The following is a 21,158-nucleotide window of genomic DNA, read 5'->3' as shown; positions in this document are numbered from 1 at the left end:
TTTAAGTAATGACTTCCTCATCTTCTTTGGCTGCTATGCTAGCATTGCTTTGAGACAGTTTAACTCAGCAATGTCTCATGAGACTCCTGTGAGATCTAAGCTATCATTAAATGAATACATACATGTATAATTTAAGGCACATTGTCATTTTTTCTTATTCTTCCCAACTGTTCCTTAAATATACAAATCACTCATCAAATCTGTGCCTTCTTTTTCTTCTGTTTAAAATCCATTTCATTGTAAAGTATTTTTCAAGTAATTGTCTTCTTGCAAACCACATACAATGTTGACAAGACATGAGTGATTATTTTAGGTTTAGCTGAAGTTTGTAAACAATTTATGTCAGAAGAACTATTCCACTTTGTTGACAACAGAGTTAATTGTCAACAAAGAGTGAAATGTGCAAACAGGGACAGCATATTGAAAAACAGACTGTAAACACACAGGCAAAGACAGACTTAAATCACAAAAAATAAAATGTGTTGGCAGAGTAAATTGCTGGTGAACAAACATGATTAAAAAAAAAAAAAAAAAAAAAAAAAAAAAAAAAAAGCCCCCCCCCAAACTTGTTTATATTCTCGTACCTATAATACCAGAGCAGCTCCAAATGTAATGCCTCATGTTTTATTATGTCAGCCCACAATGTCAAAGGTGGATGTTGGTGATATGATAGCAGAAGCTGAATCTTCCCACCAATATTCTGTTACATGTTGTTGCAGTGTGACAGATGGCAGCAGAGGGGCAGTCTGACAAATAGCATCTGACATGGAAGTGCAAATGAAGCAAAGGTGTGGAACTGAATTCCTCCATGTGAACAAAATGGCACCCACTGACACTCACTGATGCTTGCTGAACGTTCACGGAGATCAAACATTGGATGTGTGCACAGTGAGATGCTGGGTGGTGCATTTCAGCAATGGCAACATCAACATGAACAGCGAGCAACGTTCCAGACGGTCATGTGCAGCTGTCACACCGTGAAATGAATAGCATCTCAATCAGCTCATCTTTACGAATTGACGCATTAGCACTGGGTCCCGTACAACATTGACAGCCATGGAACACACTGCCAAACTTGGCTGACTGTCCTACCACAGTCCCTGTATAGTCAGGATTTGGTGCCTTCTGATTTCCGTTTGCTTGAGCCAGTAAAAGATGGACCATGAAGGCAACATTTTCCCAGCACTGATGTCATCATAGCAGCTGTGAAACAGTGTTTCGCCTCCACCGGTGAAGATTTGCATGAGTTCAACAGGCAGGCTCTTGTTCATCACTGGCAAAAATGCATACGTACTGGTAGTAACTATTTGCAAAATAGTATTTTGCATCTGAGAATTTGCTCTATCGAATAGTGTTACTGTGCTCTTCATATCTGTTGTAATTTCCATGAATATAAATAGGAGGCATTATTTTCAGCATGATCTAGGTATATGAAAAACTAAGCATCAGTATCAAAATGGCATTAAGGTGACTAGAAAATATTTGGGAAAATAAGCATGAATCCAGTCAGGTTATCTGAATAAATCTAATAGGCTATGATGGTTAAGATGCTGTAGTGAACTGATTTAACCTATGGAAAAATGTTACAAAAAACAAATAAATTCAAACATAAAGAGAAGCTGGAAGCTTAATAGGATCCCGGGGCTGTATTTTACAGACATGCACATTCTTATGGCTCTGCTTTGTTACCATTAAGTTTCATATCTCCAACACAGCTTGTCAGATAAATATTCCTCCTGTGAGAGCTGTAAACACCAGCCTTCCTGAGCGATAGCAACTATGGAAAGTATTTGAAATGAAGTGGTCACATCAGTTAATACATAGTGTGTAAGATGTTTCATCCAAAGCATATTGCACTGCAGAAGATAATTCATTAGGGCGATCCCCCTGCTTATTCAGACATGCACAGCTCTCATCCATCACTCATGTAGGATTCAATAAGGGCGTAAGAGAAACAAAAGCCCTTGTCAAGGTGGCATAAGATTCTTGTCTAATATCTAGCTAATAGGAATGAACAAGGTCGCAACAGAAACTAATTTGGCATGCCAATTTGAAAAGTGCCAGCGTACTCCCAGAGTTAAAAGTAAGACACATTATTTTTACCTGTGTACTGATGTATGCACCCAAATGAAACCCTTCAAATAATGTGCATTCTTTAATGCTCTTACTGAAAAGGCAGCTGTCATTTCAGCTGTAGGGCTCGAAAACAATGTTTTCTGGTTTGTCAGTCGAAGAACTGGTTGCTCCTGTCAGCAGTTATTGTTGGAAGAAATGAGGTATATACCTGCACTATATACAGTATCTGCTTCCAAATTAGATGCTGTCACCTGAATACCAGGCAATTGCTTTGACTGTTGTCATCTACCTTCTGTAACATTCAAGTCTATCATAACTCATGCAAAAGCAAAGAGGTCACCATGGTAACTTTGTATCCCTAACCTAAATAAGAAGGAGCAAAACATATGTGGTTTTGTCTTTATGCCTTTACAAATTTATTTATTTTTCTTTTACTGGATGAGAGATAAAGGAAAGGATGCCCTTTAGACATAAATATAATTAGAAAGTATTTGGAACCAGATTACATTTTCCCTTGTTCACAGTGGAAATCTTTTCTGTCTTAGTATATATGTATTAGCATAGTATTAGTATATTAGTATAAATCATAGACTATGTTGAGAAAGATGATGAGGAAAAAGTCTTGCCACAGAAAATCAATAGTTTAAGAGTCATATTTCGATAGAGGATTAGACATTAAAGATCTAAAGGTATTAGACACCCATATTTGATTGAATTCAATTCCTTTATACTCTTTGTAAAAATTCAACCAAAACAGTTAACACAAACACACATGGACAGCTTTTTTTTTTTTTTTTTTTTTTTTTTTCTACATAAAAATTAAGATAATAGGAATAAATCATCAAGCTTCATGGCACAATGCAGCTGATAACTGATTAGGTTAGTAAAACATTTTCCTTTTCTGAACATACCGTAGGTACTTCTGATTCCCATTACCTGCGATACATACATCAAAGGGATTTCTCTAATTAAGAAGCATTGAAATTTCAAGTGCAGCTAAGTAGCTTAGGTCTTAGGTACATTGCACTCATTTTCAGTGAGAACTGGTTAAAGTTTTCAAAAGCATCTCCAGAGATTATGTTTCTATCCCCTTTTGACTGCATGTGGCAGATAGACATAGAACTTGCATTTGATTTTTGAAAGCTTCTATGTCAGTAAGTGAAATTTTAGAAAATAATGAAAAGGCTTTCAACTAAGATCAGTGTGAATGTTAGTGGTCATACCCCCTGAGTTATCCTCAGTCAGCGAAATAATGGCTTATGTTTTCCTTCTTTTGTGAGCTTATCATTTAACAGTGGTTTTAGCAAAAGCATTTTATCAGAAAGTCTATTTATTGCAGTTGCAGTTTTATATATTGCTTTAAGAAATCCATATAAACTGGCTTGAATTTTCACAATTTTAAAATTGAAGCTTTATTTTCCATAATGTAAGCTGCTTAAACTTGTATAAATAAATAGATATCTTGTATTCTACACTCTTATTTTTATTTTTTTAGAAACATTTTTCAGAATTGCATAGGACTGCACATGCATTTGGACTGTGATCACAGAATCCAAATTGAAAGGGAACTTTAAAGGTCACCTACTGCAACTCCCCTGCAATGGACAGGGACAGCTACAGCTACATCAGGTTGCTCACAGCCCAGTCCAGCTTAACCTTGTCTGTCTTCAGGGTCAAGGCTTCCATCTCTGGTCAACCTGTTCCAGTGCTTCACCAGCACTTATTTAGGACACGAATAATGTTGATAACATACTGATGTTTTGGCTGTTGCAGTGCTTACACAGGATGGAGGACTTTTCAACTTCTCATGTTGCCCTGCCACAGCTAGTTTGCTGTGATGAAGAAAAAAGTAAAAGTATCAAAGTCTGTGTGTCTATAGCTTTATTAACAGGAAGGAAAAAAAAAAAAAAAAAAAAAAAAAAAAGCATTTTAGGAAACTATAAGATATAGAATTTACACAAGCTCTGATTCTGTTTTAAATTTAATTTTACCTTCATCTATATTCAAAATAGTGTAAAAATAAGGTCAGATTTTGAATACCATCAATATAAATTAGACTGGCAGAAGCTGGACCACAGTAAATTAAAGAAGAGCCACATGAAATATTGAGTAGATTTTGATCCTGATATGAAATAGATATTTTATTTATGAAATAAATTAATTAATTCACTAAGAACTCACTTATGAGCTTGGATGCAAGGCCAGATGAAACTTCTTTGCCTGCCTGAAGTTATTTGCATCGCTAGGTAGGGTAAAAATGGGTGGATGGATGGATGGATGGATGGATGGATGGATGGATGGATGGATGGATGGATGGATGAATGGATGGAGGGGTGGATGGAGAGATGATAAATAGATGACAAATAGGTGATAGATAGATAGATAGATAGATAGATAGATAGATAGATAGATAGATAGATAAACAGACAGCACTAATGACAATCTGTAATTTTTCTTCCTAGCCTACTGAGAAGTTCATTCAACAAAAACAGGATCTCTGCCACTGTCCTAATGACTATTTAATTTTTAGTTAGCTAAATAGAGTTGATTTGCACCTAATTTCAGCACTGCAGAATGCAAGTCAAGCCTCCTCCTTTTCCACCAGAGAGCACCCTCTTTTCTCCAGATCATTTGGTGCAGACTATTTCATATTTTCATATGAGGATACAAATAGGTGGATCCCTGAGGATGAAGCCATCTTTGCCCAGAGCATTCTTTGTTTGCTCTGTGATGGAGCCTATGGGTAAGCCATAGCTGGAACTGAAGGTACAGAGATTTTAATCTGCAGTTTTTTAATCGTCACACAAACGATTAGTCAACAGTGAAAGATGGAATGCAAGAGATAGACAAAGGGAAGGCCATGACATTTGATTTTCTTTCTGAAGTTGCAACTAAACTTTTGAAACTATATGGTAACTTGCACCTGGAACTGCATAGACTGCATGGAATCAGGCATGATAATTAAGTTCAGTGAGACTGCAGAACAACCAGAGAATCAGGCCTAGCCAGCATGAGCCCATAAAAGGCAGGTCCTCCTTGACCAACTTGATCTCCTTCTATGACCAGCTCACCAGCATATTGGGTGAGGGAAAGGTTGTGGTTGTAGTCTACCTAACTTTAGTAAAGCCGTTGTTTCCCACATGGCTTGTGCAGATGTATTCTTCACTAGGAAAAAACTGGCTGAATAGCTGGGCCCAGAGAGCACTGCTGAATGGAATTAAATCCAGCTGGCAACCAGTCGCTAGTGGTGTTTCTTAGGGGACAGTATTAGGGCTGATCCTGTTTAATATCTTTATTGATTACATGGATGGGAGGATTGAGTGCACCCTCAGTAAGTTTGCAAGTAATACCAAGTTGGGAAGGAGTGTCAACCTACCTGAGGGTAGGATGGTCTTTCATTGGGATCTGGACAGGCTTAATCAATTGGCTGAGCCCAATTGTATGAGCTTTAACAAAACCAAGTGTTGGGTCCTGCATTTTGATCACAAGAGACATTGCATATCTACCGGTCTGGGGCAAAGTGGCTGGAAAACTGCATGGAAGAAAACGATCTGGGGTTGTGTCAACAGGTGGCTGAACATGAACCAACAGCATACCCAGGAAGCCAAAAAGGAGAGTGGCATCCTGGCTTGTAGCAGAAATAGTGTAATCAGCAGGACTAAGGAAGTGATTGTCCTCCCATACTTAACTGTGGTGAGGATATACCCTGAGTACTGTGTTCAGTTTGGGGCCCCTTACTACAAAAAAAAATAAAAAAAAAAAAAAAAAAGACATTGAGGTCCTGGAGTGTTTCCAGATTTGGCAACAAAGCTGGTGAGGGATCTGGAACACAAGCCCCTTGAAGAACAGCTGAGGGAACTGAGATTGTTCAGTCTGGAGAAGAGACTCAGGAGAAACATTATTACTCTCTACAACTACCTTAAAGGAGGTTGTAGCAAGGTGGGGGTCAGCCTCTTCTTCACGGCAACAGTGATGGGACAAGAGGTAATGGCCTCAGATTTTACCAGGGGAGGTGCAAGTTGGATATTAGGAAAAATCACAGAAAGAGTGGTAAGGTACTGGAACAGTCTGCTCAGGGAGGTGATACGGTCACCACCCCTGGTTCAAGAAATGTGTAGATGTGGTACTTATGGACGTGGTTCTGTGAGCACGTTGGTGAAGAGTTGATGGTTGGACTAGATGATCTTTGAGGTCTTTTCCAACCTTAATGATTCTATGATTCTGTGTCTAATAAGTCAATTCACAGTTACAATGCAGTTAGGGCTGCTGAGAATTGTGACAGATATACACAAGAAAATTGTATTACATATTAATTAATGAGGAGTGTGGGGACAGTAAATTCAAATAGAGTTAAAAAGTTGTTGCCATATTTGTAAAGTTGTAAAATTAAAGTCCTGACATTTTCATTCTTTGCTCTAAGGAAAATATTTTGTTATATCTTCCTAGGCAGTTTACACAGTTTAAGCTTATTGCATGTATGGGGATTTGTAAGGAATTTTTTTTTTTTTCACTTAACAAGATACATCAAAGATGGTAAACAAAAATAATGATGGAATTTGTTTCTTGTATTAAATTTATAGCAATTACACAAAATTGGGCTTATCAGATTTGTCTATATGAAGGGTCATCAGTCTTGGAAGAAATGTAGCAAATTTAGGAAAAATGAGTTTATTTCTAAGTATATATACAGACAAATATACATACAGATACATATAGATACATATCTAAATGTACATATACTTATATATACATATCTTATATACGTCTTGAGATCATTAAAGTCATTAAGGTTGGAGGCAGCCTGGGCTGCAGTGACCACGCCCTGGTTGAGTTCGTGATCACGAGAGATGTGGGCCTGGCAAAGAGTGGAGTCAGGACCCAGAACTTTGGAAGAGCGAACTTCAAGTTGTTCAATGGACTGTTGGCCAAGGTCCCCTGGGATGCTGTCTTTAAAAACAAAGATGTTGAGGAGAGCTGGTTACTCTTCAAGGATGCCTTCCTGAGAGCACAAGAGCTCTCTGTCCCTCTAAATAAGGAGAGGAGGTAGGAAACTGGTGTGGCTCGGCAAGGACCTGCTGAGGACGCTGAGGGTGAAGAAAGTGCTTACAAGCACTGGAAACAAGGGATGTCACCTGGGAAGAATACAGGGATGCTGTCTGGACTTGCAGACATGGGATCAGGAAAGCTAACGCACAGGCACAACTGAACTTTGCAAGGGAAGTGAAAAACAATAGGAAGGTTCTACAGGTACACTGGCCAGAAGAGAGGCCAAAGCAAATGTACCTCCTTTGGTAAGTGTAAAAGGAAAACTGGCTTCAACGGATGAATAGAAGGCTGAGGTACTGAATGAGTTCTTTGCCTCAGTCTTCACTGGCAGCCAGGATTCCAGTATTTCTCACGTCCCTGAGCCCTGCATCCCTAAACCTCTGGGTGGGAACCAGGGCGGTAAATCCCCTCCCCACTGTAAGGGCAGAGCAAGTTCAAGACTGCCTCATGAGACTGAATGTGTACAAGTCTATGGGGCCGCATGTCGTACATCCCAGGGTTCTGAAGGAGCTGGCTGAGGTGATTGCTGAGCCGCTCTCCATCATATTTGAAAAGTCGTGGCTGTCAGGTGAGGTCCCAGATGGAGGAAGGGTCACGTCACTCCCATTTACAAGAAAGGGAGCAAGGAGGACCTGGGGAACTACAGGCCGGTGAGTCTCACTTTGTGCCTGGGAAGATCATGGAACAGATCCTCCTGGATGGCATGTTTGATCAGGTGAGGAATAAGGTATGATCCGAGACAGCCAGCAGGGCTTCACCATCAGAAGGTCATGCTTAACCAATCTGGTAGCCTTCTGTGATGGAGTGACGGCATTGGTAGACTAGGGAAAGGCGACCGATGTCATTTACTTGGACGTGAGCAAGGCCTCTGACATGGTCCCCCACCAGATCCTTATCTCCAAATGGGAGGGATGTAGATTTGATGGGTGGACCACTCGATGGATAAGAAATTGGATGAAAGGCTGCAGACAGAGTGTGGTGATAAATGGTTCTATGTCCAGGTGCAGGCTGGTAACGAGCGGTGTCGCCCAGGGGTCTGTCTTGGGACAGGTGCTTTTTAACATCTTTATCAATGACATCGATGATGGAATCGAGTGCACCCTCAGCAAGTTTGCTGATGACACCAAGCTGAGTGGTGCGGTTGACATGGTGGAAGGAAGGGATGCCAGAGGGACCTCAACAGGCTTAAAAGGTGGGCCCAGGTGAACCTAGTGAGGTTCAACATGGCAAAGTGCAAGGTTTTGCACTTGGGCCGGACGAAACCCAGGTATCCATACAGACTGGAAGGAGCGGTCCTTGAGAGCAGCCCTGCAAAGAAGGACCTGGGGGTCTTGATGGATGAAAAGCTTAGCATGAGTCAGCAGTGTGCACCTGCGGCTTGAAAAGCAAATGGTATCCTGTGGAGAATAGCTGAGGGAACTGGGATTGTTCAGTCTGGAGAAGAAGAGACTCAGGAGAAACATTATTATCACTATTATTATTACCAGAGGGGTGGCCAGCAAGGACAGAGAGGTGATTGTCCACCTCTATTCTGCTCTTGTGAGGCCCCATCTGGAGTACTGCATCCAGTACTGGAGCCCCCAGTACAAGAAAGACAGAGAGCTGGTGGAGAGGGTCCAGAGGAGAGCCACAAAGATTGTCAGGGGGCTGGAGCACCTCCCTCCGAAGACAGGCTGAGGGAGCTGGGCTAGTTCATCCTGGAGAAGAGAAGGCTGTGGTGTGACCTCATTGCAGACTTTCAATACCTAAAGGGAATCTACAAACAGAAGCAGAATCAACTCTTTGAAAGGATAGACAACTGCAGACAAGGGGAAATGGTTTTAAGTTGAGGGAGGGAAGATTTAGGTTGGACGTCAGGGGGAAGTTCTTTACAGAGAGAGTGGTGAGATGCTGGAACAGGCTGCCCAAAGAGGTTGTGGATGCCCCATCCCTAGAAGTGTTCAAGGCCAGGTTGGATGGGGCCCTGGGCAGCCTGGTCTAGTACTAAATGTGGAAGTTTGTGGCCCTGCATGTGGCAGGGGGGTTGGAGATTCATGATCCTTGAGGTTCCTTCCAACCCTGGCCATTCTGTGATTCTGTATCTGTACGTATAAAGATATATACAGCATATATAAACAAAGCATTTCTATGTGTTGTTGCACATTAAGATTCCTAAACAAAAGCAACTGAGTAACAATGAGTATGGCAATTTTTGAAAACCTTTTTGTAGACAGTAGCAAAAATTCCAAAAATTCTTTCTAATATTTTCATGTTCATGGAAACATTGTTGGAATATTCCTATAAAAACAATAACATTTGTCACTTTGAATCAGTAACTGACGTCTTCATATGTGTGTGCTGCTTGTCTTACCAACAGAAATAACTTTGCTGTTTATAGTGAAATATTTTTTACTGTTGATTTTCTTGCAGTCACAGTTATTGTTTTCTTAAGTACCTTTATTTAGGGTACTTCTTCACAGTACAAATATCTGCCAACAATTTTCTTATGTTCATCTAGCAGAGACTCTTACTCACAAAATTCCAAAAATTCTTCCATCTACTGTCATAACTTAAGAGATTGTCTCGCTCCAATTTATAGGAGGGAGATGAGGTTCTTTTAATATCTGTATACTCAGTGTGAGATTAAGAAACAATGGTTCATATGTTAGTCCAACCAGTTTATTACAGATCTTAATTAGGGAGACAGGGAAGGGAAGGAGGGCGATAGAAAAGATAGGAAAGAAGCAAGAATTGCGTAAAACGGGGATAGTCACCACCAGGATCCAGCAGTGGTCCCGTTGCACGACGTTTCGAAGGTCCGAGGCAGAAGCAGCAGGGGGGGAGAGCAGCAGCGTGGCCGGCCTTGGGCATCAAGCAGGTAGCAGGAAGAAGCCACAAAGCCAATCCAGGAGGAAGCAGTAGGACTCCTGTAGCAGGCCCAGGAGAGTCCATCAGCATGCAGGCATTCCGTAGCGAGGAATCTGATGGCAGACACCTTTGTTCTTCTTCAGCATGCAGGTAGAGTGCAGACAAAGTCCAGGAGGGAGAGAGTGCAGAGCAAGTCCGGGAGGGAGAGAGGCAGGTCGTGAGGCTTCTTCATGGCAGAAACCTCCTCTTCCTCATGAAGAAACTGTTGCCAGAAAACCTCCCATTCACGATTGTAGGTCCCCATTTTTATCCTTCTTTCTCTGCCTACATGACATCCGTGGGTGCTTGAGCCAGAGTCATGTGAGTACCCCCTGAGATGGCCATCTTCCTCGAGATAAGCCCACACAAAAGACCACTTCACAGCTATTAAGCTGCAGCTTCTCTCTCTTGTTGCCGCTGGCCTTGTCCATCTGTGCCCCTCAGACAAAGGATTTCACAGCCCTTGCCCAGGACTTATCCACCAAAGTTCTCCAGACAAAGGATTTCTCAACCTCTGCCCAGAACTTGCCTGAACTTGTTCATCTGTGTCCTCAGCAAGCTTTGAGACAATGATGTAAAAGAATAATCTCTTACAGAGATAACAAGTTAGAAGGCACATTCTCTATAAATTTGTGCATGATTTTTATGAATGTTAAGATACATTTCAGTTTAGAATATGATGGTTTCCACAGAAGTACAAATATATAGACAGAAGATCACTGTTCAGTCTCTAAATTTGGTATCTTGACTGAGAATGGTGTGAAAATGCATTGTGGCATTAAGAACCTGTAAGTGATGGAGAAGTTGTATCTATCTGAAATTGTCACTTACACGTGAGTGAGTGGTCAGAGGGGTTATAAAATGAAACAAAAGCAAATTATATATTTCTTAACTTCTGTCTGTCTACAGCATACTAAAACAGCTGTAGCATTTCTTTTTAGGAGTCCAGCCTGGTTCCATCCTCAGCAACAAAATAAAAGTTTCCATACTTTATGTACTAGAAAATAAGGAGAACATTATACTATTTTACAGTCCCAGTTTTCTTCAAGACATTTGCAAAACTACAGGCAGTTATATATATATATATATATATATATATATATATATGCAAACAAAAACAAAAAGAACAACACAGAAACAAAATTCCGTAGATGGTACAAAAGTTTCTTCAGAATAATAAAATGAGAAAGTTTTGCTAGAGAAAAAGAATTGGGGCATCTTTATATACTGCCCAAACCATTAATTTACATTGTATAATTCAAACTTGTAGTTGTATAGGAAGGTAAAAACCAAGTAGAATCATTACACAGTCAGGGCAATGAGCCAGATTCTAAATCAGTACTGGGTCACTGATAATAAACTGTTATAGCTGTAAAATGAGAGCCCTGATTCATATGCATGGAATACAGTGATGTTCATAATATATTCATTTCAATTTAAAAAGGTCATATATAATAAACAAATATTATTCTCTAAATTGGATAGCAACTAAAATGTCAGGAGTTCAGAGTTGTCCCTAGCAAAATGACTAGCTTCTCCATGCAATTCTGTAGTAAAGGTTTGGGGGGAGGAGAGGAAAGGGGAATGAAATCTCATTGCTTGCACAGTGGTTCCAATTAATTGGCTAATTGTAAATTGGCTTCCCTCTATTAAAAGTGTGAAAGTCCTTATGAATAAAAAGTAAATGAGCAGAAATAGGATATCTAGTCTAGGATATCTAGACTGTTCCAAAACTCTGCTGTGAAGAAAATATTACGTAGTGTCTTACAAAAGAAATGGCATTTTCATGCAATCTCACTTTTTGCTTCTTGTCTGGCATACTGTGGGACATATATCTTAAGGGTGCTTTGTTCTAGCTAAAATAAAAGATCTTGTTTAATTTTCAAATATCTAGTCTCCCTTCTGTCCCACCGAGCTTCTAAGATGTAGGCGGATGGTGGATGGTTTGATGGTGGATTCCATGGCTCATGTATATAGTCCAAACAGCAATATTTTCATTTTTCAGTTTGAGATTATTTGCCTTTATAGCTCCTGATTACATTAATCTCTGTTATCCCACTGTGTCATACCCCTCCTTTACCATCAGTGGATAAGTGAATGCTCACCACTTTGCTCACTGGCTATTACATTTTTTTTTTTCTTTTTTTTTTTTCCCAAAGGTTCTGAAGTTTCCAAGGGTTATTCAGTCCTAAATTCAATGAGCACATTTATCAGACTTCCTCTAGAGGGCGGGAGAATTGTAGCAGTTTGAGACTTTCAAAATTTGGTTTGAGACTGATGGAACTGTGCTGGTATTTATGGTGCTGCTCTGGAATAAAAAAGCTCAGTCAATGACTGTTCTGCCAGAGTGGAGCATGAACTTGATCCTGTTGATTTTTACATGAAGTTTTCAGACCTGTGCTCTGTGTTCTAATTTTCTGTTTTGGTGGAAAATATAAACTCTTGGTAATTTTAGGTTGCAATTAAATTAAAATGGGCAAATTTCAGAAATGCACTGTTTTTTATTTCTCTTTAATTCAGAGTGGAAAAGCCTTATTTTTGACAATTGTGAAGTTAATCATGACTGTAATATTTTGTTCCAGCAAATCCTGATTTCATGTTCCTGCTCTGTATTATTGTTTGTGTCTGTATTCTTCATAGTGACTTAATTAGGGCTACATTTCAAATTCAAATAAATATAAAAAGTCTATGCATTTTTCACTAGCTTGATTTACTACAGGTCTCAAAGGGCAACAGCAGAAGAACGAAAATACTTTTCTCATGAAATAAATGAAGAAATTAAGACAAGTGCTTATACCACTGTATCAAAGAAAATCGTGTGGGTCCTTAGAGACTCATTTGGTCTCCATAGAAATAAAATGTCAATTATTGCAACTAACAACTTTATCTAGATTGATTCCAAATTGAGTCTGAGCATTCAATGACACAGTTGTGACCCAGATGATAAAACCTTCATAAATTAAATAAAAATTAGATGCAACTGAGTATTTAGTTAAAAGCCTGTTTGAATAGTTAGTTAAAAATAATTTTACACTTGAGATTACTAATTTTTCAAATCAGAATTGTCATGTACATCATACAGAAAACTGAACACTAACCTATGTCACAGATTTCTAAACTCAGTATCTTATTTTTAAGAAATTAAGTGCTGCTAATTTATGGTGAGTTCAATTAAGATCAATTGGTAGAAAATTGATTTATTCCTAAATTATGAAAATGTCTTCTTTTAACTTTTATAGAAACTACTAAGTGTAACAGTCTGCTAAGCATCACCCGTTACTGTAAATGTCAGAAGAAATACTATCTAAGTAATGATATAAGAGAGAGTGAGAAATAACACTGAAAGAGAAATTTGTGTCTGTGATAAAGGTAACAAAAGTCTGAAATACATATATATATACAAAAAATATATACCCAGTATAGGGAGTTTGATATCATTCTTTTGGTTTATAAGGCAGTTATATACTCCAGCCCATTTCAGAAGCAAGTATGAAAACAGAATCAGTACATAATTTATAACTCAGATCTTCAGTAGTCTTTCAAGCAGTGGGTTTTTTTCTGAACAGTTATATCATGGGACACTGTAGAACACACTTGAATGAGAAAAGCAGTAAGCAGAGAGGGATTTAATATGGCTTGAGTGCCAACAAGGAGAAATATCATAGTCAACAAAACTCTTCTGGATTTAAACTAAGCCCTTAATTATTTTTATGAAGTGGGCCTTCAGTGTCTGGGAAAATCTCAGTGTGAATGGGAACTCCCTTTCATTTTAGAATGTGCCCTGATCAAGCCAATCACTTCATCTAAGGGGTCCAGGCAACAGAATGCCAGTGTAGGGCTCCTGTGATGAGAGCGAAATACAAGGATCAGAAACTCAGTGTTTCCTTAAAGGAAACTTAGAGATTTCATGCAACTAATGCATACAGAAATGAACTTCTTTGGAATTGTCCCAACCAACCTTTTCTACTCTTTTTCAATATTTTTCAGATTCATAAATATTTGCAGTTTTATGAGAGTTTATTTCCTTTGAAATTCTGTTATTTAATACATATTTTTGGGGGCTTAATTTTTGCAGGAAGGATCCTTATGATAGATTCAGAAATTAGATTCCATGTATCTCAGAGGAAAACAAATCCCCGTCTTGTAAAATCATCCTTCCTCCTTTTCTCCGGTTACAGATGCTGTTACTTCACTGTTCCTTCTCTCATTGTTCTTCAGGGTTTACGCAGTGCATTGACTCTACTGTGGCTTCCTAGATCAATCTTTACTCAAATGACACATTAAGAAACACCACATTTTGTTTACTCCTTTTAAATGCTTTCCATTTATGTTACTTCTAAAGGCAGAAGTGCTGCATGCTTGATTTTTAATTTATAGTCTGTTATTTATAGATGAGTATTATTGAAATTTGAAAATGTAAAGGCATACTAATTGTCCAGAAAATTTAGTGTAAGTTTTCACATTTATTCCAAGGTGATGATTTTAAACAAAATACATAACTAGATCCAGGGAAAAAAACATTTGTTTGAAGAGAGTAAACCTGGGAAGTTCAAGTTAGTAATTACTAGAGATACATAAGGAAGGGCTGCTAGCAACCATTTGAAGAGCATATATTTAATTTCTGTTGCTTGCCTCCTCCATATACCACAGATTAAGTCAGTTGTTTTCCAAAGCTATCTAAAATTCATATTTCACTTTAACTGTGCTATTATGGATATATGCTGTATCTTGCTGGCAGGTCACTATTTTTCAAGATCAACACTTAAGTCTCTGTCTGTATGCATTTCTTTTAATCTTTTATTTTAATCTTCTTGATCATGGTAATTCTATGATGGGAAAAAAAGTAATCCTGACATTTTGCAAGAAGATCACAAGCAGCTCTTTATAAAGACATGATTATGTATACCTGCTTCTTATTTCAGATACTTCCAAAAAGTGCTTTTAGAGCTTCCAAAAGGTTTTTTTAAAAACACAAATGATGTATATTTAAAAATTTTCAACTGTTTTCTTCACTATTTCTTCTTATCTTACCATTCACCGAAGAACAAAAACTGTGTAAAATGTTTCATGATGATTTATTAAGTGTGACATTTGTTAGATAATAGTATACATGCTAATTTTTGAAAGATATTATCTTCTAATGAAGAAATGTATGCACTTATTCATAACTTTTCAACTTTCATTATATTCCATGAAGAATGACAAAAAAAAAGTTCAAGGTACGACAAAATCACAAGTAAGCAAAAGATGTATGAAGATCTGTTTCCATTACACAACACTGCTTTGTTTTTCTCTGTATCAAGTGGATTTAAAAATGCTATAAAGATTCAAGTTTACACATGAAGATTCATGGTGTTAATGATAAAATACCTGGTTTTGAATTTTCTCACATGTATCAGAGAAGAATAAGCTAAGCTAAGCTAAGCATATAAAAATATTTGTAAGTGTCATTTCACATAACAAAACAAATGGACTTCATCATTGCCAAATAATTTTACAGTAAAGTCTAAGATTTTCATCCAGATCATTTCACTGTACACAGCAAGGAAGGTACAGATACTAAATCTGCCTAATGGAGTCTAAATTGGTCATAAAGTCCCTAGAGATTTGTCTATTATTTTCTAATGTTAAGAACATGCAAACAAACAAACAAAAATGCATATTGAGGGAATTTTTACTTATAAATAAGAAGTTTAGAAGTCCTGCAAGTTAATCTTGTACAGAAGTCTTGGTGTGTTGTTAAAAATTCTTGAATTAGAATTTCCTGAGCAGCTTTGAACAGTTAATATGAACTTGCAGCTAACAGAGTTCACAGCCTTTGAAATACTCTGTAGAAATTTACCCCATCCTTTCTATTCTTGTTTTCTCCCCTCGTATTTCCTCCTGTCAGTGACAGTTATGCAAATCTGAAGACAGTTGCTATTAGTCTGCCATTCTTCCTTTTACTGTTCTTCAGCATTTAATCAGTGCATTGACTGTACTGTAGCTTCCTAGATAAGGTCTCACTGAACCTTTTGCTTACACTAAGAAGTATCAAGTTTACTTGACTGCTTATACGCTCTTCTATTTTCTATTCATCTTTTCAAAACAGAAATGTTCCGTGTTGATGATTCAATTTGTGTGTTGATAAATACTCCCTTTCCCCATGTTATGCAGCAATAAGTACTAATACAAGGAACTTTGTTCCCAAGTAGCATTTCATAGGTTCTACTCTCTGTGACAGAGTTAACCAAACATCACTAGGAACATACTGAAATTACTTATCACAAGCAGATTGAACCTATGTACCTTTTACTAACTGATGAAATCAATACCTTAAATGATCTCTTCAGAGACAAAAGAATTACAAGTATAACAGCAGTATGCACCATATAATTTGTATTTGCTTTGCTTGCCTAGGTATAGTGAGTTATACTAAAATCATTCATTCATTTTAAATTGATTTTTTTTTTAAATTAACTAGTCATTACTTTAAAAAAGAAATTAGAAAGGAAAAAAAAAAAAAAACAAACAAAAAAAACCACTTCATAACATTGATTCTTTAACCAGACTAATTTTAAAATTATTACTATTAATCATTTGTTCTTACAGAAAGAAAGCTTGTGTTCATGGTGTTCACTTCCATGCATAGAAAATAAATTTACCTAATACACTTAACAGTGACCAAGAATTAAATGTCAAATATAACACAAAAATATACACTTGTAAATGAATTTGCCTCCCAAAACAAATATGCCTGAATTTAATTTTGATAAAGTAAAGCAAATATTGAAGAAACTTTTTCTTCTTATAAAATAGCTAACTGAATGTCACAGGAAGAAAGAGCTGAAAATAACATTTTTTGCATCAGTAGTCAGAAAGTATTCCACAAATTCATGGGTTCACGGACAGTAATTTTACATTCCTGCACATTTCAGGTATTTTCTGCATCTTCGTTCTTGGCAGAGAATGCACAGTGAATAGCATTTTGAACTGTGTTAGATATAGGTTGGCTTTTGTGAATTTTTATGTACACATGCATAAAAAAAGTGTATACTTTTAGATTTTCTGATAGTAGGATACATTTTACATTGTATTTACTTAATAGGTTACAGGAACGGTACTTTCAAAAAAGGTAAGATTGTAGTTCAATCCACCCACTTTTTTTTTCTTTTTTTTTAATGTGTTGTTAATTGGGAATTAAATACCTTTCTTAGAATGCTTCTTGAAATCAAAACATGAAGAAATGCTGAAGTGTACTAGAAGATAAAATAAACATTTATTTCATCATAAAAGCAATCGAGGACATTTCTGTTTTTGTTTATCACAACTTTTGTCACACTTTCTTTCAAATTTCCTTGTAAAAGTGCTAAAAAATGTGCTGTTTTCCTTCAATGTTATCTATATGTCCATTCTTTATCCTTCATTTTAGCTGTTCTCTTTAAGATTAAAACTGATGAAGACAGATAGATACATTCCCACATATATTAAGTATATCGGCATGAATAAAGTAACAAAATATGCATCAATTTAATTTCTTATTGCAAAAAGACTATTTTTCCCCTCCTTCCTCAACTGTTAACTCTCCTCTGCTGAACAGGAAAGAATGCATCTACATTTGGTTAATTTTGATTCTTAGCTTTGAGGCATGATGGAGTACACACCTGAGAAAAAGTGTTCCTTAAATAACATTGAAGACTAAAGTTAATCAAATCTACAGTTCTCTGGAGAGATAAAGGGTAGATGACAAAGTCTCCCCACTTAAATAAGAAAAAGTTTAGAGACAAAGATTTGTTTCAGAAGAGAAAGTCACAGGCTGTGCAATTAATTCCTGTAGGAAATGAAAGTTGGTTCAAACCATGGCACATTTACACTGCTGTAAAAAATACACCTTCATCTTCTTTTCATAAGCTGAAGTATGAATGTGATGTGTATTCTGTAAATAATAACACAGATTCATCGTGACTGTTACCTCTGTAAGATTTTTCTCCTAATTTGAATACAAGGGAGAAATCGCACATGACATATACACGCTTCAACTGCAGTATTTACAGCCTTTTCATTCTTGGAGCTGGCAAAGGAAATAGCATGCACTCAAGCCAACACAGGCTTGGAAGCTCAGGAAACTCCTCAGCATCAGTATCTCAGTAAAATCAGTGGAACAACTCATAAAATTCCTGGATGTTCCCCATAATTCTTGTGATGAGAGCAGAGCACACTATTAAAGGATGGACTCCCAAAGGAACTGAGGAAATTTCCTAACTAAATATTAATGGATCTGGAAGGTAATGTTGTAGCTACACTGTTGATTCAGAAAAGATTTTAACATATTGGGTAACAGAGGTTCTTTTTATGGAAATGGGAAGCCGATGATTGAAATTTCATATGGCACAACTTATCTAACTGCATGGATGAGCAGTGCCAGAAGACAGTGTAGTGGTTTTGGTTTGTGTAGGAAAAGTGAGCTAAGTTGTCTGCCCAGGTTCAGTGACAACAAATAGGGAAATAAGTGGAAATTTAATAGTTAAAGTATCTTTCTAGATTAAAGAAAACTGTTAATCAAATTCTTCCTGTAACATATTTATAATTATTTCAGCAATTACTTGTCTAAAGTGCCTCCTAAAATAACCAACAATTCGTGGTTAGAAAATCAATGACCTGGAAAATAGAGATTTAAGTCCTATTTCCTGGAAGTTGAACAAAGAGTATTCATACTGAGGAATTTCCCAAGAGGTTTTCAGCTTAGCAAAAAATGCTCTGGGTGCCCTGGTGGACAATAAGCTGACTGTGAGGTGATATGGATTCACAGGAGGCTGAGGTGTGTGAACCTTCCCACTATCATGAGTACAGCCAGGAGTCACAAAAATGACTGAGATTATGAAGTTTATGAATCATAGCAGTAAAGACTGAGAGAGCCAGGACTTCAATGTGGAGAAGGCTTTTATCAATCAGTATGCTTGATGGGAAGGAGGAGGAAATTAGACAAACAAGATTCATCTTTGCAGTGCCCAGTGACAAAAGGAGTGATGGTCACAAGGCTGTTCCTGTAAACTAGACCCAGACACCTGTAATCACAGAGTGAAATGATTGGGAGTACTGAGCTAGAGTTACCTGACGCTTCATTTGGTCCTGGATATAATTTACCTATAACATTACCTGTCAAGAATATGTTTGAAATTTTGAAATTCTCACACTGCAGAAGTCATGAAACAGTTTTCATATTTACAATATTCTTTGGAGGTGTATGTACATTTCCAAGTTTTGCTGTAAAGTTCTCAATAGATACTTTATCTCTCCTCACTTCACTCAATACCAGTGGTCATTATTGAAAGAAAGAAAAATGCATTATACAATTTCCTGCTTCAAGATATCAGGTTTGGCCACAGGATGCTACTACAATTTATAATGGCTTGGTGTTTTTTTCTAGGTAGCAATAGTTGCTGTATAAGATTTATTTGATGTTGAAACAGCAGGTCAGAAGAACTATCTGTAAAGTATAAACCTCTCATTTAACTAGAAAATGTATTCTTTTTATTCTCTAAGTATGTCACCATTGCTGAACAGTGACTCTATAAGGAATGTTTTAAGAGAAATGAAGCAGAAAGACATGTTGCTGACAGCTTCCAAGGGGGGAGGAGAAGTCTTAATTAGAAATAAAGATACATTCAGAACATTAAACGTTGAGGATATTTCTGCTGAGAGGAGAAGATAGCAGAGAATCTGTATTTAATTTTCTGTCACTCTTCTGACCTTTGCTAAGAGAAATTGTAGAGATTTGTTTTAGCTCTTTCCTGTATTTTTTTGAGTCACCACCTTTGAAGCTCTCATTCTTCTGACACTGCCTCCAGCAGTCAATTTGTACAAAACTTCACACAGGAAAAGCTCAAAGGGTGATTTGAAGACACTCCCACTTCAAATCACAGGTCAAAAAACACAGATTCTCTGTGGTCTTTCAGTTCAGAGAACAGCTTGAAAAAGCAAATATAAATGAACCTTCTCACAGTGAAGCATTTTGGCTTCAGCAGACCAATATAGGTCTGTCATCCTCCCAGCATGGCAGCTGTACTTGGCTAAGAGAAGTAGTAAAGATTTTAGCACTGTGTGTTCCCATTTTCAGCATGTTCTAGCATAACTCAAGCCAAAGATGCAAGTGCATCTTTTTCCTTCAGATCTTGAAACCATAAAGAAAAATGGTGAAATATGCATGGGAAAAAAAAAAAAAGAAAAAAATCTGTGCACAATTGCTCTCACAGTCCTAGCAGGAAAATAAGTAAAAACAGGCTTAATATTAAAAAAGAAAAAGAAAAAGAAAAAGAAAAAGAAAAAAAAAAAAAAAAAAAGAAGAAGAAAAGGAAAAAAAAAAAAAAAGCAGTACAAACAAAGAGATCCAATCACCGTGACAAAACTAGTATCTTGTCAGAAAGCTTGCTTTACAAGTGCACCTCAGAACAAGTTGAATTTCCATTATGGTTCAGAAGTTGTTCTAGTGTTAAGGTGAAAACTTAGTCATTAAGCTCAGTTGACACTGCTGGCAAGAACAAATGTGGTAACATTTCATTCAGACCACTCTGGAACAGCATGAGTATTTTGCCCACAGTTAACTGATTAAGCAGAAAACAAGTATCAAAACATATTTAAATCATCTGTTAATGAGCAGGTGGATGTACTTATGCACATGTATTGAGAAAACACAGATCTGCATCAGATGAAATCTGCAACTGTGCCATTAATATTGCCTGATTTAAGGGAAAAAAACACAATCACAGCATAACAGGAAAAATCCCTGTGTAGAATGACAATTTGCAGAACCAAAATCTCTCCTGAAGCTCAGATGCAAAGAACATTGTCACAGCACTTCTTAAGATAAAGCTTTGTGCTACTCATTCATGACTGCTCATCTCCTTCAACTTCAAAGAAAAAAAAGGCACATACTGAAAATCTGAACATATAAAACTATGATTATGAAGGAAATTCTTGTGTAGCAAAAACAATGGTTTTCCTCTTGTTCTTCAGAATAGTCTTGGAGGAGGACTCATATACTTCCAAGTATGTCCAGAAGAACATGTTCTTGAGCTATAATGTTATGATCAGAAGTGCAGAGTCTAGTTGGAGGCCTATAGCCAGTGTTATCCCCCGGGTACCAGTCTTGTTCTATCTATTCATTAGTGACC

Source organism: Phasianus colchicus, chromosome 3, assembly GCF_987193195.1.
Source record: "Phasianus colchicus chromosome 3, bPhaCol1.hap1.1, whole genome shotgun sequence".
In the NCBI taxonomy this organism is placed as follows: domain Eukaryota; kingdom Metazoa; phylum Chordata; class Aves; order Galliformes; family Phasianidae; genus Phasianus; species Phasianus colchicus.
Note: the sequence above shows the minus strand (reverse complement) of the source record.